The 21,296-nt window shown below is 39.0% G+C and overlaps 1 long non-coding RNA gene across 3 annotated transcripts in view; it reads left to right on the top strand.

Moving 5' to 3' along the window:
- LOC102965678 overlaps positions 1 to 21,296 on the top strand; it is a 165,674-nt gene that overhangs the window by 106,891 nt on the left and 37,487 nt on the right. The window contains exon 10 of one of the 3 annotated variants that reach the window (XR_006220637.1): positions 12,242 to 12,555. The exons of the other annotated variants lie outside the window; for them this stretch is intronic. This is a non-coding gene — a long non-coding RNA (uncharacterized LOC102965678). Of the gene's footprint in view, positions 1 to 12,241; positions 12,556 to 21,296 lie in introns of those variants that run through there. 3 annotated transcript variants of the gene reach the window in all.

Here is a 21,296-nt window from a genome sequence, read left to right as displayed (position 1 = left end):
TTTTTACTTTTCACAGCAACCTTTCGAGAGAGATACTGATATTATTCATATTTCTTTCCTTTTTTAAAAAAAGTTGAGATAAAATGCACAAATCATAAAATTCATTCTTTTAAAGTATACATTTCAGGGGCGCCTGGGTGGCTTCAGCTGGTTAAGCGTCCGACTCTTGGTGTTGGCTTCAGGCATGATCTCACATTTCGCGAGTTCGAGCCCTGCATTGGGCTCTGTGCTGACAGCTCAGAGCCTGGAGCCTGCTTCAGATTCTGTGTCTTCCTCTCTCTCTGCCCCTTCCCTGCTTGCACTCTGTCTCTCTCTGTCTCTCTCTCTCAAAGATAAATAAACATTTAAAAAATTTAAAATATACATTTCAGTGGTTTAGTAAATTCACGGAGTTGTGCTACCACTGCCAGTGTCTGATTCCAGAACATTTCCATCATCCCATCGATGCCTGTTAGCAGTCACTTTTATTCTTTCCTACCCCACAGACCATGGTGATCACTCATCTACTTTCTGTGTCCATATTGGCCTTTTCTGGACATTTCATGTAAATGTAATCATGTAATATTTGACTTTTTGTGACTGACACTTTTCACTTAGCATAATGTTTTCAAGGTTCATCTATGTTGTGGCATGTATCACTACCGCATTCCTTTTTGTGGCTGGATAATATTTAATTGTATGAATACATCATATTTTGTTTATGCATTCATTGATGGGTATTTTGTTTTCCCCCCATGTTTTGGCCATTATGAACAGTGCTGATGTAAACGTGAATGCACAAGTGTTTGAGTGGACATATGCTTCCAATTCCCTTGGATATATACCTAGGAGAGGAATTGCTAGATCATATGGTAATTCCATGTTTAACTTTCTGTGGAACTGCCAAAATGTTTTCCATAGTGGTTGCACCATTTTACATTTCCACAAGCAATGTGTGAGAGTTTCAAATTTTTCACATCCTTACCAATATTTGTTATTGTCTCTTTTTGATTATAGCCATTCATGCAGATACGACATGGTATCTCATGATTGTGACTTGCATTTCCCTAGTAACTAATCATGCTGAGAATCTTGTAATATCTTATTGGCCATTTTTATATGTTATTTGGAGAAATGTATATTCAGATTATTTGCACAGTTTGTAATTGGGTTATTTATTTTATTGTTGAGTCAAAATAGTTCTTTATGTTTTATTTATACTAGATCTTTATCAGTTATATGGTTTTCAACCATTTTCTCCCATTCTGTGGGTTGTCTTTTCATTTTTTTTTTTCATAGTAAGTATCCTTTGAGCATAAAAGTTGTCAATTTTGGTAATGTCAATTTATTTTTTTCTTTTATTACTTGTGCTTTTGGTATCATGTTTGAGAAACATTGTCGAATCTGAGGTCACAAGGATTTGCTCTTCTGCTTTTATCTGTTTTATAGCTTTAGCTCATACATTTAGATCCTTGATATATTTTACTATACTTTTAATATGGTGTATATATAATTTTTGTATATGGTGTGAGGTAGGGGTCCAATTTCATTCCTTTGCATGTGGATTCAGTTGTTTCAGCACTATTTCTTAAATTTATTTGAAACATTTTTCTTGAGAGACAGAGAGAGACAGAATGAGCAGGAGGAGGCAGAAAGAGAGAGGGAGACACAGAATCCAAAGCAGGCTCCAGGCTCTGAGCTGTCAGCACAGAGCCAGACATGGGACTTGAACCCACAAACCGTGAGATCATGACCTGAGCTGAAGTTGGACGCTTAACTAACTGAGCCACCCAGGCACCCATTTCAGCACTATTTCTTGATAAGACTTGTTTCCATTGAGTGGTCTTGGCACCTTGATGAAAGACAATTGACCATAAATGTATGTATTTATTTCTGAATTCTGAGTTCTATTCCATTTATGTATCTATCATTATGTCAGCATCAAGCAGTGTTGATTATTGTACCTTTGTCATAAGTTTTGAATTTGGGAAGTGTGAGTCCTCCAAATTTGTTCTTTTTTCAAGATTGTTTTGGCTATTCTGGGTCCCTTACACTTTTATATGAATTTTAAGATCAGCTTGTCAATTTCTGCAAAAAAAAACAAAACAAAAAAACAAGCACTTGGGTTTTGATAGGGATTGTGTTGAATCTGCAAATCCATTTTGGTGAATATTGCTATCTTAGTAATATTGTCTTTCACTTCATGAATTTTGGATGTGTTTTCCCTTGTTTAGGTGTTCTTTAATTTTTTTTTCAATTATCTTTTGTAGTTTTCCAATGCAAAAGTTTTTCACTTTTTGGTTAAATTTTATTTCTAAGTATTTTGTTCTTTTTGTTGCTCTTGGAGATGAAAATGTTTTCTTTTTCTTTTTTTTCAATAATTTTTAAATGTTTATTTATTTTTTTCTTCTAGTCTTTAATTTTATTTATTTATTTATTTATTTATTTATTTAATTTACATCCAAATTACTTAGCATATAGTACAACAATGATTTCAGGAGTAGATTCCTTAATGCCCCTTACCCATTTAACCCATCCCCCTTCCCACACCCCCTCCAGCAACCCTCTGTTTGTTCTCCATATTTATGAATCTCTTATGTTTTGTCCCCCTCCCTGTTTTAATATTATTTTTGTTTCCCTTCCCTTATGTTCATCTGTTTTGTCTCTTAAAGACCTCATATGAGTGAAGTCATATGATTTTTGTCTTTCTCTGACTAATTTCACTTAGCATAATACCCTCCAGTTCCATCCACATAGTCACAAATGGCAAGATTTCATCTTTTTTGATTGCTGAGTAATACTCCATTGTATATATATACATATATATGTATATACATATGTATATATATGTACATATGTACATATGTACATATGTATATACATATACACACACACATATATATGTATATATGTATATATACATATATATATGTGTATATATATACCACATCTTCTTTATCCATTCATCCATCGATGGACATTTGGGCTCTTTCCATACTTCAGCTATTGTTGATAGTGCTGCTATAAACATGGGGGTGCATGTGTCCCTTCGAAACAGCACACCTGTATCCCTTGGATATTTATCTAGTAGTGCAATTGCTGGGTCCTAAGCTAGTTCTATTTTTAGTTTTTGAGGAACCTCCATACTGTTTTCCAGAGTGGCTGCACCAGCTTGCATTCCCACCAACAATGAAAAAGAGATCCTCTTTCTCTGCATCCTCACCAACATATATTGTTGCCTGGGTTGTTAATGTTAGCCATTCTGACAGGTGTAAGGTGGTATCTCCTTGTGGTTTTGGTTTGTATTTCCCTGATGATGAGTGATATTGAGCATTTTTTCATGTGTCGGTTGGCCATCTGTATGTCTTCTTTGGAGAAGTGTCTATTCATGTCTTTTACCCATTTCTTCACTGGATTATTTGTTTTTTGGGTGTTGAGTTTGATAAGTTCTTTATAGATTTTGGATACTAACCCTTTATCTGATATGTCATTTGCAAATATCTTCTCCCATTCTGTTGGTTGCCTTTTAGTTTCGATGATTGTTCCTTCGCTGTGCAGAAGCTTTTTATTTTGATGAGGTCCAGTAGTTCATTTTTGCTTTTGTTTCCCTTGCCTCTGGAGACATGTTGAGTAAGAAGTTGCTGCGGGCAAGATCAAAGAGGTTTTTGCCTGCTTTCTCCTCAAGGATTTTGATGGCTTCCTGTCTTACATTTAGGTCTTTCATCCATTTTGAGTTTATTTTTGTGTATGGTATAAGAAAGTGGTACAGGTTCATTCTTCTGCATGTCCAGTTTTCCCAGAACCACTTGCTGAAGAGAGTGTGTTTATTCCATTGGATATTTTTTCCTGCTTTGTCAAAGATTAGTTGGCCCTACGTTTGTGGGTCCATTTCTGGGTTCTCTATTCTGTTCCATTGATCTGAGTGTCTGTTCTTGTTCCAGTACCATACTGTCTTGATAATTACAGCTTTGTAGTATAGCTTGAAGTCTGGGATTGTGATGCCTCCTGCTTTGGTTTTCTTTTTCAAGATTGCTTTGGCTATTTGGGGTCTTTTCTTGTTCCATGCAAATTTTAGGATTATTTGTTCTAACTCTGTGAAGAATGCTGGTGTTATTTTGGTTGGGATTGCATTGAAAATGTAGATTGCTTTGGGTAGTATCAACATTTTAACAATATTTGTTCTTTCTATCCATGAGCATGGAATCTTTTTTCCATTTTTTGGTGTCTTCTTTAATTTCTTTCATAAGCTTTCTATAGTTTTTAGTGTATACATTTTTCAGCTCTTTGATTAGATTCATTCCTAGGTATTTTATGGTTTTTGGTGCAACTGTAAATGGGATTGAATTCTTGATTTCTCTTTCTGTTGCTTTATTCTTGGTGTATACGAATGCAACCGATTTATGTGCATTGATTTTGTATCCTGCAACTTTGTTGAATTCATCAATCAGTTCTAGCAGTTTTTTGGTGGAATCTTTAGGGTTTTCCATATAGAGTATCATGTCATCTGTGAAGAATGAAAGTTTGACCTCCTCCTGGCTGATTTGGATGCCTTTATTTCTTTGTGTTGTCTGATTTCAGTGGCTAAGACTTCCAATATTATGTTGAATAACAGTGGTGAGAGTGGACATCCCTGTCTTGTTCCTGACCTTAGGAGGAAAGCTCTCAATTTTTCCCCATTGAGGACGATATTAGCATTGGGTTGTTCATATATGGCTTTTATAATCTCGAGGTATGATCCTTCTATCCCTACTTTCTTGAGGGTTTTTATCAAGAAAGGATGCTGTATTTTGTCAAATGCTTCCTCTGCATCTATTGAGGGGATCATATGGTTCTTGTCCTTTCTTTTATTGATGTGATGAATCACGTTAATTGTTTTGTGGATATTGAACCAGCCCTGCATCCCAGGTATAAATCCCACTTGGTCGTGATGAATAATTTTTTAAAATGTATTGTTGGATCTGGTTGGCTAATATCTTGTTGAGGATTTTTACATCCATGTTCATCAGGGAAATTGGTGTATAGTTCTCCTTTTTAGTGGGGTCTCTGTCTGGTTTTGGAATCAAGGTAATGCTGGCTTCATAGAAAGACTTTGGAAGTTTTCCTTCCATTTCAATTTTTGGGAACAGCTTCAAGAATAGGTGTTAACTCTTCCTTAAATGTTTGGTAGAATTCCCCTGGAAAGCCATCTGGCCCTGGACTCTTGTTATTTGGGAGATTTTTAATTACTAATTCAATTTCCTTACTGGTTATGGGTCTGTTCAAATTTTCTATTTCTTCCCGTTTCAGTTTTGGTAGTGTACATGTTTCTAGGAATTTGTCTATTGCTTCCAGATTGCCCATTTTATTGGCATATAATTGCTCATAATATTCTCTTATTATTGTTTTTATTGCTGCTGTGTTGGTTGTGATCTCTTCTCTTTCATTCTTGATTTTATTTATTTGGGTCCTTTCCTTTTTCTTTTTGATCAAACTGGCTAGTGGTTATTAATTTTGTTAATTCTTTCAAAGAACCAGCTTATGGTTTCATTGATATGTTCTACTGTTTTTTTGGTTTCAATAGCATTAATTTCCGTTCTAATCTTTATTATTTTCTGTCTTCTGCTGGTTTTGGGTTTTATTTGCTATTCTTTTTGCAGCTCTTTAAGGCATAAAGTTAGGTTGTGTATCTGAGATCTTTCTTCCTTCTTTAAGAAGGCCTGGATTGCTATATACTTTCCTCTTATGACAAACTTTGCTGTGTCCCAGAGGTTTGGGTTGTGGTGTTATCATTTTCATTGGCTGCTATATACTTTTTAGTTTCCTTTTTAATTGATTGGTTAGCCCATTCATTCTTTACTAGGGTGTTCTTCAGTTTCCAAGTATTTGTTACCTTTCCAAATTTTTTTCTTGTGGTTGATTTTGAGTTTCATAGTGTTATGGTCTGAAAATATGCATGGTATGATCTTGATCTTTTTGTACTTGCCGAGGGCTGATTTGTGTCCCAGTATGTGGTCTATGCTGGAGAACATTCCATGTGCACTGGAGAAAAACGTATATTCTGCTGGTTTAGGATGAAATGTTCTGAATATATCTGTTCCATCTGGTCCAGTGTGTCATTCAAAGCCATTGTTTCCTTGTTGATTTTTTGATTAGATGATCTGTCCATTACTGTGAGTAGGGTGTTGAGCTCTCCTACTATTATGGTATTACTATCAATGAGTTTCTTTATGTTCGTGATTAATTGGTTTATATATATGGGTGCTGCCACATTTGGTGCATAAATGTTTACAATTGTTAGGTCTTCTTAGTGGATAGACCCCTTAATTATGATATAATGTCCTTCTTCATCTTTTGATACAGTCCTTATTTTAAAGTCTAGATTGTCTGATATATGTATGGCTACTCTGGCTTTCTTTTGTTGACCATTAGCATGATAGATGGTTCTCCATCCCCTTACTTTTAATCTGAAGGTGTCATTAGGTCTAAAGTGGGTCTTTTGTAAATAGCATATAGATGGATCTTGTTTTCTTATCCATTGTGTTACCCTATGTCTTTTGTTTGGAGCATTCATGAGTCCATTGACATTTAGAGTGAGTACTGAAAAATTTATTGACATTATGTTGCTTGTAGAGTTGGAGTTTCTGGTGGTGTTCTCTGGTCCTTTCTAATCTTTGTTGCTTTTGGTATGTATGTATGTATGTATGTATTTATTTTTTCATCTTTTCTCCCCTCAGAGAGACCCCCTTAAAATTTTTTGCAAAGCTGGTTTAGTGGTCACAAACTCCTTTAATTTTTGTTTGTCTGGGAAATTTTTATCTCTCCATTTTGAACAAAAGCCTTGCTGGATAAAGAATTCTTGGTTGCATATTTTTCTGATTCAGCACATTCAATATATCCTGCCACTCCTTTCTGGCCTGCCAAGTTTCTGTGGATAGGTCGCTGCAAACCTGATCTGTCTTCCCTTGTAGGTTAAGGACTTTTTTTCCCTTGCTGCTTTCATGATTCTCTCCTTTCCTGAGTAGTTTGTGAATTTGACTATGATATGCCTTGTTGATGGTCGGTTTCTGTTGAATCTAATGGGGGTCCTCTGTGCGTCCTGGATTTTGATGTCTGTGTCTTTCCCCAGGTTAGGAAAGTTTTCTGCTATGATTTGCTCACATAACCCTTCTATCCCTATTTCTCTCTCTTCCTCTTCTGGGACTCGTATGATTCTGATGTTCCTTTTTAACAAGTCACTGATTTCTCTAATTCTTAAATTGTGCTCTTTTGCCTTAATCTCCCTCTTTTTCTGCTTCATTATTCTCCATAAGTTTGTCCTCTATATCACTGATTCTCTGTTCTGCCTCTTTTATCCTTGCCACCGTGGCATTCATTCATGATTGCAGCTCAGTTATAGCACTTTTTATTTCATCCTGACTAGTTTTTACTTCTTGTATCTCCACAGAAAGGGATTCTAATCTATTTTTGACTCCAGCTAGTATTCTTATTATCATGATTCTAAATTCTGGTTCAGACATCTTGCTTGTATCTGTATTTCTTAAGTCCCTGGCTGTTGTTTCTTCCTGCTCTTTCTTTTGGGGTGAATACCTTCATTTCATCATTTTGAAGGGAGAAAAGGAATTAATGAGGTAGAAAAAATTAAAATTAAAAAAATTAAAATTAAAAAAATATTAAAATTGAAAAATTAAAAGCACACACATGCACACACACACAAAATCGAAAAATGATGCTAGATCCTAGGTGTGTTTTGGTCTCAGTGTTGAAAGTGGCTTGATAGATTGGAGAAAAAAATGGGAGAGAAGAAAAAAAAATGGAAATCATTTGAAAATTTGGAAAAATGAATACACTGAAGTAGACTAAAATGAAATGATGGAAGTAAACTAGAACTTGAAAAAATTTACACAAAAGTAAAAAATATAATAGAAAAAATAAAGAAAAATATTTTTAATAAAAATTGAAAATAAAAGTGAATTTTTTCTTTCTGTATTCAACAAAAAGAAACGAAAAAGAGAAAAAGGAAAAAAATGAAATCATTTGTAAATTTGAAAAAAATGAATACACAAATGAAAAAAATGATGGAAGTAAAATAGAATTTAAAAATTTACACAAAAGTAAAAAATATAGTAAAACATTTAAAGAAAAAAATTTTTTAATAAAAATTGAAAATAAAAGTGAATTTTCCTCTTTCTGTATTCATGAAAAAGAAATGAAAAAGAGAAAAAAAAAAGAAAAAAAAAGAAACAAAATTGAATAGATGGACCTGCTAACAGACTGAAGTACGACTGAAATTACTTTGTTTTCCCCTAGAAGTCAGACTATGAAGCGCCTTATAGTTCATAAACTAAGCAGGCAGTGAGACTTGTGTTCTTGAAGAGTGAGGTTGGCCCAGTTGGGCGGGGCTTAGTGTAACAGCTCCGTTCTCCACTAGATGGTGCTGATAGCTTACTGGGGTGGATTGTTGTGGCGCTTGTAGGTGCATATGCACGTATGGGGGAGTGGTGAAATGGCATCACCCAGCTACCCAGTCTCTATATTGGAACTCTGTTCTCCCCATCAACATTCGCCCTTTGTCCTCAGCTTTTGTCCACTCCCTGCTTCTTCACTGTTCATGACCAAGCCCCAGGTAGTACTTCTCTCCCGAGTTTTGTCTTAGATGTGGCTGTTTTCCCTGGCCCTTTACTTCTGAGGGACTGTGGCTTTGACCCATTACTCCCTTCTGTGGAGGCTCTCACTGAGCAATGGCAGAATGCCGGCTGCACCCAGGAAAGTTCATGGGACCATGCTGCTGCCGATGCCCAGAGACTGCGGCCAGGTGCCAGCCCACCCCAGAAAAAGTTTGCGAGATAGTGTAGCAGCAGCATTTCAGGGATTATGGAAAATTACAACACACATCTGGCACCAGGCTTCATGCTTAAAGACCTTGTTCCAGCATGAGTGGATGTGGCTGTTCTCTGGGGTCTGCTGGGCCCAGGTTGCCTCACAGCCTCTACCAAGTGTCCTTCCAGCAGTGGAGCTGCTTCTCGTGTGGCCCAAGAACCTCCTGGACCCCTCTCTGCTCCTGGGGATTCACCTTTCCCACCAGAGCACCTCTGGGTATCTAGCTGCAGAGTTGCAGACTCTGCACTCCCCTTGTTTACAGTCTTAATGGAATCTAAACCCTCTCCTTTCTCCTTTCTCCCTTTTTAGCTCAGTCCCTGCAGCTGTTTCCAATTTTCCACTTTCTCTCCAGCTGCTTTTGGGAGGGGGGCTTTTCCCATATTCTCCTCACTGTCTTGGTCCCCTCTCCGCACACAAAAGTACCTCCCTGCCCTCTGCGGCTTCTCTTTCCCCAAGTTCACCTCTTCATGCCACGTACCTGCTGAATTCTGTGGTTCAGGTTGTGCAGATTGTTGTGTTAATCCTCAGATCAGTTTTCTACGTGTGCAGGATGGTTTAGTGTTGGTCTGGCTATATTTCATGGACATGAGACACATAAAAAACTTCCATGTTGTTCCGCCATCTTGAGTCCCTCTCCTGGAAGTGTTTTCTTAATTTTACTTTTGGATTGTTCATTGCCAGTGTATAGAAATGTTGAGAGCTGACATTCTTGTCACCTTCACCAAAACCTTTTAGCTTTTTGCTTTGCCACCTAGACATACTGTGTCAAATTATATATATGTATATGTGTGTGTATATATGTACACATTATATATAAAATGTAAAATATGTGAGATTACTATAAGTTGTATGTTATGCACATAAAATGACCTAATTGTATATATATTATATATTTGTATTATTGATTCCACAGAGCTCTACTAGCTTGGACAACAATGTTTTTCTGTAAGATATGTTTAAATTTCTTACTAATAATGAATAAGAATTTCCTCTAGCTCCAAGTCTCTGATAAGGCTCATAGCTTAGGGCTGGCATTTAGGACTGGAAGGACTGGGGAGTGGGTTTAATTTTATCTTACACACACACACACACACACATACAAACACACACACACAGAGTCAGGCATGGCTTTGGCACTTAGTTGCATTATATACAGTGCATTTTATATAATGTATATTATATATAATTTGTGTGTACTCCAAATCATCTACTGCTTAGTTAATACCCTCTTCCCACTCTTCCTGGTCTTCCCCCATGGAGTCAATTCTAGAACATGAAGGTTTCTCCAGACCTTGAGGAAACTGCAAGGAATTGTGCTCTGACTTAAGAAAATGTATGTGAGGAGTGCCTGGGTGGCTCAGTTGGTTGAGTGTCTGACTCTTGTGTTCGACTCATATCATGATCCCAGGGTCACAGGATCAAGCTCCACATTGGGCTCCACATTGAATATGGAGCCTCCTTAAGATTCTCTCTCTCTCTTTCTCTCCACTCCCTCCCCAACTTGTGCAGACTCTCTAAAAAAAGAAAAATAAATAAAATTTATGAGACAACTATAACTGAAGCTTTTATATGTGTGGTGACCATATAATTTGTCATCAAATTGGCACAGTTCTGAGCGTGAAAGGGGAAATTATTAATAATTAAGAAGAGGCAGCAGATGAAAGCTGGATCTGGCTGAGGAAAACTGAGACATAAGTTAAGGCTACTCATAAAAGAAGAATAAGATATACTTTTAAATATCGATTTAATGCTTTGATTTGAACACCAAGTGTCAAAAATGTATGGCGTATGTTTTATCATACCAATCCCTGTTGTCTGATGAAATGTGAGTCTAGAATTACATTCTAGCTTCTATAGTCCTAAGGAAGAGTTTACAAGAGTGGTTCAATGTGCTGTCTTGCAAAACAGCCTTAGATATAAGTATGTTTTTCGAGCAATGTGATACACTGATTTGGATTCTCAATAAGGTACTTGGTGATGTGCTTTTCAAGATATTGTTTTTTCCTTAAGTAAGCATTCAGTCTGGGCCTAAGGTTCATGCAGTGTGCAGGCCTCTGCTAAAGCAGATTGTTTTTCTGGACCAGATCACAAACCAGGATTTTTTTTTTCAGGATTTTAAACTTTTAACAATGAATAACTATTAGGCCTCCTGCATGCCTAGAGTCTGAAACTGACAGCTCCATTTAACCATCAGCACAGATCACAGGCACTCTACAGCTTACCAATATGAGGAACTCCAAATATTCCAAATGTTCATTAGAAAGTAGGCTGTTTGACACAGTTTATTTTCTCAAAAAACAGTCCTAATTCAGTTTCCAGGCTTGCCAACAGAGCTCTTTATACCCCAAATGAGCTGTATTATTGAGCCCCACAGAACTCTGCTAGCCCCGTTTGGACAACAATTTTTTTTTTTCCAAAAAAAAAAAAAAAAAAAAAGATTTCCTAAAGTTCTAAGTTGCTGATGACAGAGCTCATGGTTTGAGGCTGGGGTCTTAGAAAGGCAGGGCAGTGGGGTCTTTGGTCCTGTGTTAGTTTTCCACTGCCACAGTAGCAAATTACCACAAACGTAGTGTCTTAAAACCACACAAATTCACTATCTTACACTTCTAAAAATCAAAAGTCCTATGTGCGTCTTATTGGACTAAAATCAATGTGCCCACAGGGCCTCATTCCTCTCAAGACTCTAGGGGAGAGTCTATTTCCTTGCCTTTTGCAGCTTCTAGAGGCTGCTCATGTTCCTTGGCTCATAGTCTCCTCCTCTGTCTTCAAATCCAGCAACAGCAAGTGAAGTCCTCTCCATGCCGCCCTCTTTCTGGGCCTCTTTCTTGTGCCTCCCTCCTCTCTTCATAAGGACCCTTCTCTACATTGGACCTGCTTGGACAATCCAAGTTCATCTCCCATTTCAAGATCAGGTGAATAGCAGCCTTACTTCCATCTGAAACTTTAATTCTCCTTTGTCATGTAAAGTAACATATTCACATATTGCAGAGATAAGGATGTGGACATCTTTGAGGGGCCATTATTTTGCCACAGGTAACTAGGGGCAAGGGGTCCTGTCTGAGTATCGGATTCAGTTAGTTGCTCAATGTTATCAATGTTTTAGAACTCTATGTAGAACCATCCCTACCTTTTAATTCTCTCTGGATATTATTGCCTTATTGCCTTTCACCCAATGTAGTAATTTTCCAACAAACTGATAACTACAGAAGTCCAGCTTTTGGAAAGAGTACAAATTATTGTACACTAAAGAGACATAGGCAGGCTGATGGAAAGGGCTGGCCTTAATGAAGAAAGATGAGTACGTGGGAAAGTTTTCCAGAGGGGAACCTTGGGACAATTTGTTAGGAACGGTTAGCGGTAGTTGATGAGAAGGGAGAAAAGCTGATGTCTCTCTTGCCACATACAGGAGATGATTCTGGATGCTCTGGAGTTCCAGCCTGTTTTGGATCTGATTTGTAAACTTGCTGGTGTGAGAGAGAACATCCGTCCTAAAGAGCTTCAGATGATGCTGTGTTCCGGCCAGCCTAATCCTGCCTGGGATGAGGTCCTACAAGGCCCCATCACTGTGCTGCTCCGTGCCTCAGATGCGGAATGAAAATGCATTATGAATCTTTAGCTTCACAAAGAGCCTGCTTTGTAAGCCCCCCTGAGGTCCATCCTCTTTGAGGTGCCTCTCTCAAAGACATTCTGGTCCAGCATATAATAATACTTGAAAAGCAATTAGATCTTGACTTCAGTCTTGAGAAAATGCCATAGAAGGATTACCTTCAATGCACAATGCCAAATTTTCAAAGCTCTGTTCCCTTTCCTTCCCTTTCTCTGGCTCCCATATGGAGACTGGTTTCTCCCCCTCCTGCTGCAGCTCAGAGGACACTTATTAGGTCACATGGATGTATTTGCTTCCTTGTCTTTCTTGCTTTCTTTCCTGTTTTTCTTCAATTTGGTGAAAATCCAGCTGGACTCTTATTTCTTGATCCAAGAAAGTGAAGCCACATTCTCCTTAGTGGGTGGCAAGGGGACAGGCTGGTGACACTCATACATTAATGTATTTTTCCTGCCACATTTAGTTCTTTCAGTCAAAGGAGAGAGCAGGGAGGCTAGGGCTGGAGGGTATGCAGAGCCATCAACAGGGCAGTCCCCAAGTGGCAATGGCCTTCTTGGGCTAATGCAATCAGTGTTGTGAAGCAGGGAGGCTCCACAGGAGCTGAACGAAGGCATCACAGACAGGACCACAGGAAGAGGCAGAACCTTGCTGGGGTTTCATTTAAGTGGATGCATTTTACAAATATTGGATTTTAGCTCACTCAAGAAACAATTAAACTCCAACTCTGGTTGTACATATTAAATTATAACAGTGGTAAGGCAAACGGAGAGGTACTTAGCAGATTTAAGTAAAGAATTAACAGAATAGAAATTGGTAGCGTGAAATGAGGACCGCGTTGATCTAATATAATGGTGCATTACCCACAGCACCAAAATAGATACAGTAGGCATAGCACTTATCTTTCTTGTGACACCTGATGGCTGGAGGTCTTAAAGAACTTTGCAAATTACCCTTCTAAATTAATTAAATCTCTGCCTGGAAGTAGGGGGAGGAAGGAGAAGCCATCTGTAAAATAAAATGCAAAGACTCTTGCTTTCTTCGTCCCTTTTTACTGCTGGCAGGAGTGTTTCTGTCTCTGCCCTAGCGTGCATTTTTAAAGAGCTGGTAGGTGACCACTAACCTTGGGTTAACATTCTTTGGGACTACAGTGAATCCCAACTGATGGAGTATTATTCGTCAGCCCTTCTAGAAGTGATTGCCTTTTCTGACCTAATGAAATACTTCATACACAGAAGTAAATACTAAGTGCCTAGTGTTATTATTTTATTTTATTAAATTTTTTTTTCACTTTATTTATTTTAGAAAGAGCATGAGGCAGGGAGAGGGGCAGAGGAAGAGAGAGAGAATCCCAAGCAGGCTCTGTGCTGAGCATAGAGCCCAATGTGGGGCTTGATCTCATAACCCTGGAATCATGACCTGAGCCGAAATCAAGAGTCAGTTGCTGGACTGAGCCATCCAGGTGTCGTGCCCCTCCACCACCTGCCACCTTGTGTTATTATGAATGGCCTGAGTTTCCCCAGTCAGGTTCCTCTCTTTTTGGGAATGTGGTCCATGTCTTACAAATCCCCCCCTTTTTTTTCTCAGCAGCAACCAGCATGGTATCTCACACATAGCTGGTGACAGGTGTAATATCAAAAATATTTAATGAGTACTACAACTAGGGCACCAACCATTCAGAATAGATGCTGGAGACTAACACCCAGTACAGCCATGCCCCACGAACTCACTGAATGTCAGCCCTATGGGGTACAGAATTGTTTGTTAACTCATAAAATCAACCCAAGCAATGACCAGCTTCTTTGAAGGAGAGTTGGTATTGCCAGTGTGATTAAAAGGAATGTGTAGTACCTTTATTTAAATGGACAAACATTTTAAACTAATTTCCTGAAATGAAACTAAGGCTTGCAAATTGCATTTAAGTATCACACTTAATAATAACAATATGATGACACTAATAATGACAATGCCATGCATTTTTTATGGTTCTTTATAAATGTTTAAAAAATATTCCCATCCATGATGTTATTTTATTTTCTTAGCAACTCTGAGATAAATCGGACAAATGACAGAGAAAGAAAACTTATCCTCAGAAAGATTATGCCTTGCATATTTTATCATGAACATATACACACATGCCCCCATGTGCATACACACATACATACACACACACACACACACACACACACAGAAGAAGAGATGCCTTTCCTCAGGAAAGAGAGAGGTCAGGGAGCTAAAATATCATGGGATTATTGAGAATATGTACAGTGTAACATATTGAAAATTTTGAGGATGGACATAAACATTAGGCTCCATCTCAGGTTGGTGAAGCTTCTCACCAAAGGTGACTTTAGAACAGAACTTTTGAGAAACTCAGTGCTAAAACAACTTCAGGACTTTGGGGAATATATTTATACTTATATAATTTTTTTAAGTTTATTTATTTATTTTGAGGGTGGAGGGGCAGAGAGAGTAGGAGAGAGAGAATCCCAAGTAGGCTCTGAGCTGTCAGGTCTTGATCTCATAAACCAAACTGTGAGATCACTACCTGAGCCAAATCAAGAGTCAGACCAACTGAGTCACCTGGGCACCCCTTTACTTATATATAATTGGTTAAACTTCTCAGTCTAGCACAAGGTGCCATATCTTGGGATCCAGTGATAAACTTTCAAAAGGGTCTTTGAATACCCTGAAAATATATATGTAGATGTGAACTTATCTGGGGACTAAATCCACACCTTTCATTGCATTCGCAAAGTATCAGTCATCCAAGATAGTTACTAATCACTGCTTCAGAGAGTCTTAGTTATTTACCTTAAATGAAAAATAGAGTAGCATAAATTATGGTTTAGGATTACCACCATTCAGTTGCAAACTCATAATGATGTATGAGTTTAAGTATTTCATTGATCTATACACTTCTCATGACTTAAGAATATATTTCTCTTTTATTCCAAATCTTTTTCATGTTGCTTCTCTATATCTACCATTTCTTGCAGTCTCAATCTTCTTATCTTAAAGTCTTAATTTTACAATCTTTGTTACCTCCAGGCTGACTTCTTCTTACTACTTAGAGTATCCAAAGAGCTTGAAAGATCTCACTAGAGAAAAACCATGTGGCTCTACCACTAACATCTTCCTGGGAAAATACCATGACTCAGATTCTGATTCTCACCTGGCCTTTCCTTTCCATATTGTACCCAAGAGTAGAATGGGCTGCACGTTTCTTTCCATATTACCCAACTCATTAATTTTCTGATCAAGAGTAACTGCTACCAAATGATCACCTTGCTGGTGACAGTAACATATTGATTAGCTTAGCTTTCCGGTAGGAAGTAATGGAGGTTAATGACCCACATTTGATTATATCTTGTTAATAGGTGAGTCTATGGGGGATTGTGGAAAAAATTGGGAATCAGGGCATTTGGGTTTCATCCCAGCTCTACCCCTGCATGCCCTCATCATGACACTTAACCTCTTCTTATCTCTGAAATGGATTCAATTGTAAAAGGTCTTTTCTGACAAACCGTTATACGATTCTTTAATAGGCCATCTAAGCAGATTGGCAATCATTTTGGAGAGATCTCCAACAAATCAGAGATATTTTAGAGTTTCCAAAATGCTTGCCTCATCTATTGCTTAATCAGTGGTTTGTAAGAAATCACTGTGATTATCAAAGCACAGGGCACTGTTTTTACAGCTTCCATTAAGGAGTGAAGCCAGGCTGTGGCCAGGCTCACTCAGTAAATCATTTGTATTGGGAATATATTTGTCAGTTTCCCTGCAGATTGTGTAATTATTGCATCGTTTTATATCTAGAGCTCATAAGTAGGGATTAGAGCTGACGTTTGGTAATTGAAAGAGTGTTCTCCCTTTCATGGCATAGTTAGCAGTGATTGGTAAAAACTTTATTTCCCTTGGAAGGGTTTCCTCTTACTCGCTGCCTCAGAGTTCCTGGGCTCTCCAACAGTCTGCTCTGAGCAGGCTCTCCAGGCTGGGACCACCAGCAACAGCTGCTATAAGTTTAAACCATTTAGAAGAAGGGGAAAATTACAGTTTGCTTCTGAGAGTTTGTTTACAACATTTGTGAAATATTGAGACACACATAGTAGAAGAATTTTAATTCTTATTCAAGTCTGAGGGGAAAGAGGGGCAATGTATTCTCTTCCTTCCATATTCCTTACTGCTTTCCCCTGCCCCACAGCACATTCAGGGCCAACATTCACTGGGCCCTCACTGTGTGACAGACCCAGGGCAGACTCAGTCAGTAGTCATCACAATGACCCGAGGAGGTACTCAATATAATAGTCTGCATTTTACAGGAGTGTGAGCTGATTGGCTTCAGGTCAGAGTCTGTCTTTCCTACTGACACCCCATTGCTTCACACATTCACACCCCTTGAGGAAGGATTTCTTCTCTAATTTTTGTTAATCCTTTTCTACCTATAATGGCATTAGGGTTGACAGCTTTTTCCCAATTCCATTTCATCTCACCCTCATCACACACACACACACACACACACGAACACACGAACACACAGGCATATATACAATCTTTCGCACACAGACATAAGCACAGATTCATATGAATATAAACTATCATTGATGTTCTAATGCTTGCACATGCATGCATGTGTGTGTGTTGTGTGTACATGCCCACACACTTGCAAATAAAACTCCCAGAGTCTCAAATGGTGCAGTATCCTGTTTTCTCTAGCCTTGGACTGTGACTTCTCATGGGCTCTAAGCTAACCCTTCCCATCCCTGCTTCTCCCTTTTTCAGAAGTGCATCCAACTTCCTGCATCTTCTGCCACATGCTAAGGATGGAGTCATGCAGCTGTGGGGTTAAGACCAAAGGCTCTGGCTGCATGCATGTGGGAGTTTTTAGGGGGATAGATGTTTCAGATTAGGGGTGAGGTTGGATGTGCTGCTGCTAGGCCAACATCGGGATATAAGATCTTCCACGTAGAAACTCCAGGAATAGATCTGAGGTTGGGGTTCAGGCTGAGAATATATGGAAAAGGACCCTTGTCTGTTCTTCCCACTCCTGCTTATCCATCTGCTTCTCCAGAGGTGCTTCATATTGACTTAGCAATAATGACACAAGATTCATAACGGTGTGATTTTAGAGGCAAACATTTCTCCCACTGGATGACTGATGTCAGAGATTCCCTTTGATATGAACAAAGTCTTATGCCTTTCCCCAAGTTTAAAGAGAAGGGGGAACATGTGGGTATCCATGGAGAGTTGACAAAGTGTCTTTCACATACACCGAAAAGCACTAGGGTGTGAGCTTGGAGCAATGGGCTGGGGCTGGAGAGAAGGGCCTCATCTCTGGTGGCCTCAGCCAAGTCACCACCTCTCTCTGTGTCAATTTTCTCCCTTAAAAAAAAGAATAAAGGGGTTGGATTAGAAAATCTTGAAAGCCTTCCATTTCTAACTCCACACGTGTGTTAGGATAAATTGACAATGTAGCACTTACATGTTGTAATGGAGAAAGGGGTAGAATGAGAACACAGGGAACCAGCATTTGAAAGGGACCCAAATGAAGTAGGGACATTGGCCCTAAGGTCAGTCCTGCTTACTTTAAACTGGTAGATCAAAGTTTTGGTCAGAGACATATTAGGTTGTATGAAGTTGGCCATGTTCTTATCACCATGGGGAGATGGCTGCCAAAGTTGGATGAGGGGCAGAAGATCTGCAAGAATAAGAAAGGGACAAAAAATTCTCTGTTTCATCAAAAGTCTCCTAGGTGCAATCATAGTCTCCTAGATTAGGCACCATAAAAATTGCAGGCATGGAGTGCCTGGCTGGCTCAGAAGGTTGAGCGTCCAACTCTTGATTTCCACTCTGGTCCCAGGATCATGGGATCGAGCCCTGCATTGGGCTCTGTGCTGAGCATGGAGCCTGATTGAGATTCTCTCTCTCTCTCTCTCTCTCTCTCTCTCTCTCTGTTCATTTCCCTTGCATGCTCTCTCTCTCTTAAATTAAAAAAAAAAACAAAAAAAGAATTGCAGGCATGCATGACTCCTGTCTAGTGGGATATCACCAACTGTTGGGAAAGCTAGTTAACCCCTCTGAGCTTCAGATAATTCAACTATGAGGTGGGGATAACAATTCCTACCTCAGGGGTTACATGAACTAGGATTTGCAAACACACCAACTGGAGAGCAGGGTGTACAGGAGGCTCTTGGTAAATGACAGGAATGCACCATGATACAGATGCTTGACCTGGTATTGTAGCAAATTCCATAGAGCAGAAAAGAGCATGAATGTGTAACACTGAGCTCTTTGGTACTTGTATATTGTTTTTAAATATTTCTGCTTGCAAGAGGCTTTGTAAAGGTCAGCTCTGCCCAGCTTAATATGGAAGATGATGAAATCATCTGGCAGTTTGAGAAGAAAAGGCAGTTGGATTTAAACATCACCCTCCCCCCGTGATTGACATTTTCTTTTACCAATCGAGGTGAGATTTCCTCATATTATTCTACAAAGAAGACTGTGGTGGTGCTGGGCTACGGCTTGGGTGGCTTGTTCCTGTTTACACCCAACTATTATCCTTATTCTGTCATTGTCCGTTACTAAAGAATCCATCACGCCCAGGACTCATGAGAGGGCTTCATTTCTACTTCCCAAAGAGCCGTGGCTGGGGCAGATAACTTCAGGAGGTGAGCAAATTGGATTGATTACCCTCTGTAGACAAGGTGAGATCTTTGGTCCTAATCATGCTTGTAGGACTGCCAGGCTGTCTGGTTCATTCAGCAAAAACCTCAAGACAAGGCACAGGCTTAGGATTCCATATGCTCATCTGGAAGTCTGGCAGCCACTCAGGATTAAGCAAGCCTTCAGAATCATGGAGAGCATCTTTGCTACTAATAAAACCCCACACATGTCATAACCAAGGCTCTGGATTATGTGCTTTGCTTTATAAGAGACATCCAAAAATCCATTTCTGTGAACTTATGTGTGTGGCTTTCTGATCTCAATTGAGATATTAATTGGTACATGTCTTCCTTTTTGCACTCCCCTTCTTGCAAGCAAATGGCTCAGCACTTCATTGATTCAGGAGAGCTACAATGTGGGGTAACGGGTGGAAGCAGTCTGTTGGTCCTTTTGTGTTGGTTTCTTTAAAGCCTAATTGCTCAGGAGAACGTTTAGGGTTTGTTAAGGAGGTAGAAGGAAAGGAGAAATAATTTTGGAGAATTCTAGAGAAACAAGAGGGATCAGAAGACTCTCACCACTGACCCCCACCACCCCTGACTGTGCCCTCTACTAGACTTGGGGATGAGGGAGAGTGACCTCTTGGAAGCCCCACTGATCCTGATTTGTTCTATGAATTTATGTATTATCACTCCCAGTGCTCGCTCCAGGGTGTATAAGCCACTCTCTCTTTCTCATAACCAGTGCCTTTGGCCCTTCTCAAGAACATATGTATTGCCTACTTTCATGAAATATCTAGAATTTCTTTATTTTAAAAAAAAATTTTTAATGTTTATTTATTTTTGAAAGAGAGAGAGAGAGCATGAGCCGGGGAGGGGCAGAGAGGGGAAAAGAGAGAATCCTAAGCAGATTCCATGCTCTCAACCCAGAGCCTGATGCAGGGATTGAACTCATGAACCATGAGATCATGACCTGAGCTGAAGTCAGTTGCTCAACCGACTGAGCCATTCAGGTGCCCCTAGAATTTCTTATATTGCAAAGGAAGAGTGCTAATTTCTCAGAACAACCAGGCAATCTGTATCACATGGCACTGAGCATTATTGGAGATACTAGAACAGAAGACATGGTTTTAAATGATTTTAAAATAAGATTGTACTTTAACGTGGAATGAATAACAAAAGCATACAATGTTTCCTATGGACTCCAGCATTTCAATTTTATTATACTTTTATTGAATATTCAGTTAAAGAATATGACACCCTTTCAAACTGTGTCCTTGTAACCTACTGCTATGATGCTAAATGAAGACAGATAGCAGAGATGTATTATCAGTACAAATGGCATTACATTAATCCTAGGAATTATATATTTCCTGTATTGAACATATTTTCAATGCACAGCTTTAAAATCCTTGGTTCCTAATGGCTAGGTAATTTCACTTGCACATTGCATATCATGTGACAGTTCAGCATGTTGGTTTTAGAACATTTATGGACTCAAACTGGTGCTATTGTTGGCTAGTAATAATACTATTTCCTTCATTCATTCCACAAAATTTACTGAGTGCCTACTTGTTGCCAGACATTGCATTTGGCACTAGAGATGAAGCAGACATACTATCTTCATTGTCAATGATTTTGCAGTCAACCAGGCAAGACAAACTCAGCTGACTCAATCCTAATGGTCCTTTTTAAGCTCTTCAGCAATGTGAAGCAGAGAGTTATGTAATAGTCACCCATTCCAAGCTTGGGCAGGGTGGGCAGGGAAGGCTTCCTAAGGGGGAGGCATATAAGTTACCAAAAGGAAGGGGAAAAAGGGAAAGGGACAAGAACATGTTTAACTTAGGTACATGGCAATTGGATATGACTGTGTGACTGAGGGGCATTTTCAGATTTCAAAACACAAACCAGTAACTTTTGGATGAGTAAATGTGCAATAGGCAACCCAATCCCAGGCTCTAGCCAAGTTTATAGTCCAGACTCCATCAATTAAATCATGCCTCCTTTATGTAGAAGGAATAAAATACTTTGAAAAAAGAAATACAAATGTGTATGTGTAAACATGCAGCATTTAACATTTTCGGATGATGATTACGATAGACCAAGGCCTCCAGGGAATCTAACTTTCCACGTCCATACTCAGCCCTCCTGCCCCTTCCACTGGGTGCCTCGTCAGGCTACCGGAACTGGAGGTGATTCTT

The sequence above is a fragment of the Panthera tigris genome, chromosome C1, assembly GCF_018350195.1.
Source record: "Panthera tigris isolate Pti1 chromosome C1, P.tigris_Pti1_mat1.1, whole genome shotgun sequence".
Classification (NCBI taxonomy): Eukaryota; Metazoa; Chordata; class Mammalia; order Carnivora; family Felidae; genus Panthera; species Panthera tigris.
Note: the sequence above shows the minus strand (reverse complement) of the source record. Positions and strands in the feature narration are given on the sequence as shown.